Source organism: Haliaeetus leucocephalus, unplaced genomic scaffold, assembly GCF_000737465.1.
Source record: "Haliaeetus leucocephalus isolate CR32 unplaced genomic scaffold, Haliaeetus_leucocephalus-4.0 Scaffold147, whole genome shotgun sequence".
NCBI lineage: Eukaryota > Metazoa > Chordata > Aves > Accipitriformes > Accipitridae > Haliaeetus > Haliaeetus leucocephalus.
The window spans coordinates 1,974,011-1,983,268 of NW_010972583.1; positions in this window are offsets into that span (position 1 = coordinate 1,974,011).

The window sequence follows — 9,258 nt, forward strand, 5'->3', positions numbered from 1 at the left end:
GCAGCAGCTCGGCAGAGGCTGGAACCCCCTTCCCCCCCCCCCCGCCCGGCCCCTCGGCTTTCTGCCCGGGCAGGTAACGCGGAGGAAATGTCACCGGCAGAAGCAGGCGGCGAGGAGGGAGGAGGAGGAGATTACCGGGAAAAGTTTGCGGAACTCCAAGGAGACCTCTCGCTACCTGCGTGATGCCTCTTAAACTGGAAAGAAGAAGTGCAACTAGAACAAACGCCACCCCCCGCCTCGCCTGCCAGGAGACGGGGGCTTGTCCCGTCTTCCCTCTCGGGGGATTCTCGCTTTCTCGCATTTTTGCAGCGCTCCCACAGACTACCACCATATTTAAGAGAGCTTTTAAGAACTTGTTCCCAGCCTTCCCTCTCTTCTCTGGACATGGATACCGCAAACTCGGTTTTCCTGACAGCAGCTCCCTGACGGCATGAACTTTTTCTAGCTTGGCAATTGTGGCAAAGGTACTTGGGGGCAGACGTTCAGCTGAAGGGGGGGGAGGAAGCACAAAGTTTGCAGCCTCCAAGAGTCCAGAGTTTTGCATTTGAGCCTCCAGCCCCCTTCACCTCTCTCCCAAAGCCCGGCGTAACGTTTCTCCTTCTTTCTAGAGAGCTGACAACGTTCATTACAATATCATGTGTGAACTGTGCAAGTCTGTACCCTTCGAAACTCCAAATATCAACAGTTTCTTTTTAAGTATATATCTTGTTTCCCCTCCGTCTTCTTTTAGTTCACACTGTATTTTCACTTTTCACAGAACTGCTTCCCGGCACAGGCGTGATCCGCACTCTGCGAAACCAGGATTCATATAAGGGACGCCGTGAGGAGCTTATGTGGAAGCTTATCTCATGTTTCTTATCGAGGCCTTGTGCATTGCTACCCCTCGCTGCACGTATTTACTTCTCCTTGGAAAAAACACGGTGGCAGCAGCCATTACACGGTGTGCTCAGCTGGCGCTAGCAGACCTTGAGCGGTATTTTACTCATCGATGATACAGTTAAGGGAGATGCCTGTGGGGTGGCCTAGGTGATCGGAGTTTTGTGTCCTGGTGACAGGAAGCTGAACTGAAAACCACCGATCCATTACCCTTCACAAAACGCAGTTGCTTTCTTTTTTTCTCTTCGCTTATTTTTTAGCACCAAGGTCTGCTTTTTCGCACGATTCTTTCTTCATTGACTTGCGTCAAGCACAAAGCTCCGGGCGAAAGTGCGTGATACTTACGAATGGCAAAGAGAACAGCGTGTTCCCCGCGGTCGGCTGTCTCACCAGAACCTCTGCCCCATGTTGACTGCAGGAGAAGAGCCGAAGCGCGAGGTCCCACTGCAAACGGAGCTGCTGGCGCTGCGAGGACGTTGTGCCAACCTCCCTGCTCCACCAGGCAGGGGATGATGTCAAGGAAAGTACGGAGTCATCAGTTCTCTGAGAGGAGGGGGTGTCTGCGATTCTGCAAACAAAGCTCGGGAAAGCACCGGCACCAGTTGCCACGAGAACGTGTGAAGTTTGGTGACAGCGGCCAGCTCCCGAGGAGCACTGGTAGTGAAGCAGGGAGGGTTGCAAGCGGAGGAGGGCAAAGAAAGAGGCTCTCAGTGGTCGTCGTGTAGTCCCGTACACCTCAGGCGAAGTTGCGCCGTCTGAGATCCACCAGCAGCAGCCGTGCCGCCCTGGTAGCCTGGCTTTCATGGGGGGGCAAGCCTATATGATGCGTTGGGCATATGCCAACGCGTAGCTGTAAATGCAAGAGCTAAGGTAGCTCGCTGAGCGTGCGCTTCAGGGAATAGCAGCTACCTCAGGTGAAGCTTGCTTGCGGGAGGGGGGATCGCAAACTGTCCCCCAGCAGCGCTTTGCTGCCAAGAGCAGATGGTGGTGGGTACCGCAGGGGAGGCAGGGAGCGCTTCTCTGCCCCGTGGGACACGAGGTATGGGTGCCTGCTGCTACCTCGGCGCCTTATTTCTGCAGAGCTTCCAGTGCTCCAAACCTGGAAGGACTCTCCATGGGTAGATGCCCTCAACGTACTGAGGTCAAGGTGCTTTCTGCTTCAGCCCACCCTCATAATGTGATGAATGCTGGAATAAGGAAGAAGAGTGAGTAAAGAGTATGGACTTCCCTTATGCATAGTGAAAATAAAGTGGATGTAAATCATGTCATGAAATTCAAATGTATGCTATGGTGGCCATTCGTGCTCGGCTTCTGGAAGCGAACGACAAAATAATTTATCTGGGATCAAAAGCACACATAAAAGTAGACTTCTAAAGCAAACCAAACCAAGACCAGGAATGGCTTATTCAGCCATTGTGTTCACAGGCTTTGTAAGGAAAAAAATTGCTATCCAAAAATGTAAGAAGTTTCAAACGGTGCAGGGCTCCCTCTTCTCCAACTACTTTAATGAGAATCGAAGGTAAAGCTGATGATGGAAGAAGGCTGGAGCCCAGTCAGAAAATAGGCAACTGCTAATGTTAAAAATACTACTGGAGGAAAGAGAGTTCAAACTCAGAAGTGAAATCAGCAGCTGCAGCCCTTACACTCTCTGGTTTTGTCAGGTTGTAGGTCTGGAAATAACCTCGAGAAAGAAGAATTGTGAAGGAATGGTGGTGAGTCATCAACGTCAAAATGGCAAGAGTGACAGAGCACTGGGCATTAATTATCAGGCGCTTAAAAACCCATGCAAGAGAATGTGAGTATATCCAAAAACCCTGCTGTGGTTGTCATCAGTCGTCAGTCAGGAAGGAGTAGTGTTTGTTTATTTCTTGTATTTCCTTGGTAATACTCTCTGGAGTTCTTGATTTTACCACATTGTCTAGTCCAGCTTAGGAAGAGTTGTTGTGATGGTGTTTGCATCCCTGCTCTTTGAAAGGCACGCCGTGATTCTTTGTCTTCACTTTGTGTTCAACATAATGCTATTTTCTTGTGTCAGCAAAGACAAGTAATTATTAAAAAAACCCCGCACCAATATTTTTTCTGCCTGCTTGAAGGCCTCAGAGGTTCATAAACTGCTTTCAGCCTGGCATCTCTTACCCCGTAGGCGGGTCACTCTTTCAGGCCTGCTCTTTTTTTTTTATTTCTCTGAATATCCGTTGGTTTCTTGCTGGTTTTGGTGATGAGGTTCCAGAAGCAAGTACAGTTTCTAGATCTGATTGTACCAGGGACCACACAGGCAAGGTTGTACAGCAGCACTGCACTAAATGAGAGGTCCCTGGCCACGCCGTCGGCACTGCGTTGATCTTACTGTCAAAACTGCGGTCACATTCTGTTGCAATTTCATATTTAGTCTGCGTTTTTTGGCGATGCTGCCAACCCTCCATCATCGGCCGCTCTCCCTATGGTTGAGAAGGTCTCCGTTTTTTCGGTGCTGAGCTTTAGCTGCCGATCTCAACAGTTGATAACCAGGGCAGCAGGGAAGAGCCTTCTCAATAGCAGGGCCACCACGGACGGCTGAGGACAGGGACTTCTGGAGCAGGCAGAGCCGGCAACGCCGACATGTGGTACGTCAGCCCGTTGTGGTCACCACCCCGGCGCGCGGCACCGCAACCAAAGCCGTCGTAACACTTGAGAAGCTGAAAGAAAGTAACGTGAATTCAGCGTTGAATATAGGAATAAACAAAACCAAATCACAGGTGTCGTTATTTGGAATTACGATCCAATGTACTGCGCAGGACCATGGCTCCTGTCGGCGCCGTGGAAGAGGTGGGACCACTAGACGTGGCTGAGGGGACACGACAGCTCAGGCTGGTAGGACCAGCACGGCTGCCAAATGTCAAACCACGGCCCAAGCCCATGCAGCTCTGATTCCAGCAACCGAGCTTGGTCCGCTCATTCCCGCTGCCTTTCTCGCTTCAGCTTCTTTAATGAGTTTCAGCTGCTTGGATGTCCAGTTCCTTGCAACCCAGACAGCGGAGTTTTGGTCTATGGCACTATAGTAATATTGAAGTTACTGCTACAGCAGTAGAATGGGCAATAACCCACTGCATGTTTGTCTGTCTTCAATATCGCAGGTAGTCTGTGCACTGGCTGCGTTAGTTTTACATCCACTGTGTGTGCCAGCGATTTTCACTGAATTTGCCTTAACCCAGCGGGATGAAATCAGTTGGTTTGGTAAATGCAACTGCTCTGCCTCCTCTTGAATGCATAACTGAGCCAAGGAACGCTGAATTCACGGGGAGAGGATGGCTCCAACCATCCCATTCTAGAAAATCCTATAGACTACATGCGAGACACAGCGTCACCCGGCATCCTTTAAGAGGTTAAGAATTGTGGGTTTTTCTAATATTCTTGTGGCAAGATTAATTCCTCTCTGTTAAGGAAAGGCTCGGCTGGTTTGGTAAGCAGCAGTCCTGAAATCTCCCTCGATAGATCACTTCTATAGTTTGTTTTCTATTCATTGTATTCAATGCTTGCTCTGATCTTTTATCCGAATCCTGCTCCCATTGCTTTACAAGTGATATCTTCATGGGATTTGACACTGTGAAGCTGACATTCAGTGAAGCCAGTCAAGACACAAACCACAGCCTCACTTCTCACATCCTCTTCTACAAAATGCAGCTTTGGTTTCAGTCTCTGCTGGTGTGCTCAGCCCTTCCACCCTGTGAATAACTCCTCGTCTTCCCTCTTAAAGAATTAATCCTCCTGAAGGCTAAGGAATGTAAAAGGCTATACCAAATAACGTGATTTTGAATGGATATTCCTGCTTCTGTTGTGCGGCTGTTTCATCTGCTCTCATTTTTCCGTTGCTTTGTTTTCAGAAGGCTTTTGCTGATCCAGGCATTTATTTGCAGCTTTGCTCACAAGTGCTGGTCACAATCTGGGCTTTGATCTTTTCTCTGTGCATTCAGAAATCCCCGGAGGTCTACTGTTGTTATTTAGCTTTGCGAAACGTTAAAGTTTTGAATCCAGTATTAGCCTCTGCAGCATATTTATCTGCCACTAAATCACTTCCAGAATTTACTGACAACCAAAGGGTTACAAACATTTCAGCACGGAGTAGTCTGGCAAATGTTTGTGCAGAATAGAAAGGAGCAGCGCAAGATTACTCAGAAAATGTTTCTATTACCTTCATATTCTTCTAGTGTTCCTGTTTCCAAATGCTATATGGTGCTTTCGGACTTTAGATCCCGAGGCTTTTCCAGAGGTAGTAATTGTTACTTACCCAGACTCTGTGGATAACAAACGGAGGCAAAGCGACTTGGTGAAGGTTGTGCAGCCAGCCGGTGACTAAGCTGAGGCTAAAACCCAGCTCTCCTCTGCTTCAGACGCCAAACCAGAATGAATGCTGTGTCCCCCTGCAGAAAGCACGGTAACGGTGGCAGAGCAGCAGCATAAATGATTTAAAATTACAGGTACTGATGCACATTTAATGCATCGCTTTTTATTTATAGGTACTGATGCATATTTAATGCATCGCTTTTTATTATGTGCTAAGTTTATTTATTATTTCTTTATTATGCATTTCGTTTAATTAATTTTCAAGCATACTTTTTGAAGAAGGGTGGTAAACAACGAGTCCCAAAGGGAGAGTTCTCTGGCTGATCTGCACCACGCTGCGGGTAACTCCTCTGCCTGAGCCGAGGGCTTGCGCCCGAGCGAGATCACAAGCTCACACCTGATACACCTTGTACCCACACGAGGGGATGGAGGTAAGAGCAGGCAGTGGATGGCTCTGCTGTTTTCTGAGCCTGCTGACGCTTTGAAGAGCCTACACCCACTTTCTTATTTCTTTTTAGTTTGTTCTCTCCTTCCATTTGTATAAAAAGATCCTTTTTACGGAGGTCGTGTTAGGCCTGTGAATAGCAGCGAGACGCAGCATCGTGGCGCGTCACTGTGGGTCACAAGCTATTCCGCTTTGATATTTAATTCCATTACACTTAGACGAGCGGGCGGCTGCTGGCTGGCACCAATACTGCTCTCCCCGAGCTCTTCCCCAGGCCGGCGAGGGACGTCTCTGCGGGCCCCCGGCTGCCTCTGGCTGGGGGACAAGGACACCAAGCTCCAGGGACGTGGGGTCACCGCTCCTTCCCACCAAGGGCCACGGGGTCACCGCTCCTGCACGCCCAAAAAGCCTGCCTTCTGCAAAGCCCCCCCGCAACTGAAACTTCAACAGCAGCCGCTTTCTCCGAGTTACTCATTCAGCATGAAAAGAAAATGTCTTGTCAAAAAATAATTCCATACAGATTTCACTCGCACGGGATAACGTACAGATGAGTTTGCAATCTCGCGCAGGCTGAGGGAGAGTTACGTGAGAGATCAGTGCTTTTTGGCGCATGCTGTCCGTGGGTAGAGACATTACTCAGCGTATACTTCCTTTATGTGCCTCCAAGGTATATGACCCTACGTTACAATGAAGCTGAACAATCCATGAAACTCACTGCCAAACTGATAAATAACCTGTCAAAATTGCTGGCACAAGATACGGCTGCCAAGAATATAACCAAACTTAGAAAAAGTTTAGAAAATACTGATATCAGGAATTAGAGAGCGTGTAATATTTGAGGGAGGGAGAATAAAACAACGTCATGATTTGACTCAAAACACTGGGCCATCCGTATCTTCAAGGGTTGCTCCCGATGAGGATCTCAGTGTTGGGCTTGCACGCCTATAGTGCAGGACGCTGGTTTACATCCCTAAATACCGCACTTGGCGGAAAAGAAGGCACAGGCGGGATGCAGAGGGCTTTCCAAGGGCAAAGACAAGCAGCAGAGCAAAGAGCGCATCTGACAAGTAAAAATCTGAAACCGAGGACACGATGGGGCATCGGGGTATCGGCCTATTATCAAAACTCCTGCTGTCTTCACGCACCAGTCCGTTTTCCCACCGATGCGTTCTTTGCCAGAGGTGAGCACCACGCGTACCCATCCCAGACCAAGCCTGTCACCTCTTTTAAACCATTGGTAGATACAAGCACTGTCCAAATGGGTTAGAAGGGAGGGAGAGGGGGAACTGTATTGTATATTAGAAAAATTCAGTTGGAAAAAAAAGAGACGTATACATATACACATACACACACATATATACACATATATTTGTGCTCTTCTCTTTCCATTTTCTCCAGTAACCAGTCCATATTTACCAGATGCATCCATGCAACCCTTTAAAGGAGAAATATTTCCTTCAGCCCCCCCAAGAAATCAGTGGGAGCTTTGCCACTGATGCAGCACGCGTGCATGGTGAGAGCAGGGCAATGTCTCATCCCTGCACCGCTGCCTGCCGAGGGCTGCTGAAGAGGAGAGGAGCTGTGCTCCTCTGGCCACAGATATATTTGCAGGTATCCATCCTGGAGCGAGTTAGCAGGGCTGGGAATTCAACCAGCCTGAAATGTAAGACCAGGCTTTCAGCCTTGTTTTTTGACAAGATGAGCATTTTCACCCACAGGGTTTGGTAGTTCGGGCGATACAGGCACTGTGAGTCTCAGGATGTGGACATTGAAAAAAATACCTTCCCCATCTCACATTTGGGCTGCTGATAGTATGTGGCTGTTCTTTTACAATTTCCTTCCTGCACAGGCGGCAATCACTAATTTTAGACTCGCTTACATGTAAAAGCCACATTTCTGGCTTGGCAACAGTTTGCTGCTTCTAAAGAAGAATCCTACCCTGCCTTGCCAGGTAACTATTACTCTGTACACACTTAAGCGACAGATTTCTTGGGTTGTTAAAAGGAAACAAGTACAGCGCACAACAATGTTGGTTTGAAGGTATCCAGGAGTAAACAACAAAATCGATCCATTTGTGCAACAGCTGTCAGAGAAGCGCATACAGTGCCTAGCAAAAATAGAAAGAAATAATATAATCTCCAGGTTTAGCAGTGCTACTGCAAAAAGTGATTTCATAATACTAAAGTGGATAACTCCAGATAGGTAATGACGTGTCGGTTAGCATTTACCTCAGCTTTGCAACTTTTAAGTCTTACAAAAATTTGTCTAGTCTCGCTCTTGTTATTTTACAGATTTTTGGTAATGCACGGTCAGATCCTTTTGCCTTTTAACGTGCTGGTGTTAGCGTCATTCTTACAAGACACGTTCCCTGCAAATATTCCCTGGGCTGTGCGTGGCCGGCTCGGTCGCCCAGCACCCCGTGAGCTACGCAGGCTCCTCGGCGAGCAGAAATCACACGTACGGAGTTCAGAGGCCCTTTGTGCTATTTGTTGTAAAGGGAGACTCAAAGCTATATGCAAAGTCAAGGGGATTCTTGGGACGACGGGAGCCGTGTGCTCTTTGCTCCTTCGCCTGGATGCAAGGTGGGGAAGGCACCGCTGTCTCCAACTGGAGTTTTTGGGGCAGAATTCCCGCGACCTGCCGCAGACAGCCCCCAAACAGCCCGTGTATGAGCTGGGGGAGTGTGGCTTCGCCAGCCTGCAAAGGCTCGTGAAAGAGCAGCCTTGGGCGTGCAAGGGCGTGCACGAGCGTGCGAGGATGTGCACAAGTGTGCATGGGTGTGCACGAGTGTGCGGCTGTGGGACCAGCACCCTTCCCCAGCCCAGCCACAGGCAGCATCACCTCCGCCGGCTGCGGCTCCAGACCGAAACCAGTCTCTGCTGGGACATAAAAGGTAGGAGAAAAGGACCAGCAGAGCAAACCTCGCAGAGAGCAGCGAGTGCTGAGGATCGCAAACTTCTTTTATGCTTGTATTCCTTAAAAGCATTTGGAGCGTTTCCTTAAAAAGGTGTGGGTGATCAGCGAACAGATTTGTAATCCAGCCTCTCACATTTCCAGGGAGTTTCTGGTAGCTTTAGAAGCATTTTGCAGGACAACCTCTGAAGTCCCAGGCAAACTTTGGAATGATATTGCAGGTGCTCAGCGGGAAGGAGACTCCTGTATTTAATTTTCTGGGGGTCAGAAGATCCAAATTCCCTGTCACGTGCCTAATAAATGCCATTTCGCTGTGCCACATTGCACTTTACACAGCAAGGCTGAGGCGCTGACAAGTTGCTGTGAGATGATAAATCCCTCACCCAAAGTGAAGAATCTGTCTAGTGACCGATTTAAAGAGATTTTAAATCAGCCTGGCAGATGATGAAGGCTTGTTCTTACCTGATGTGGTTTTTATTATTGAATAGGAAAGCATATGAAATTGGGTTATTCTGTCATACAGAAATGAGTTTGTTTTCTTGGTATCCATGTATGCTGTATGATATATAAATCCTCCTCGGTGTAGTGTCTCTGCATTGTCATCCCAAGATACATTACACGCTCCTGTCAGGATGTCTAAGGGATCGTTTTATCCATCCTAACCGCAGTCAGCTCCAGGGACAAAATGCTCCAAACATTTAGCA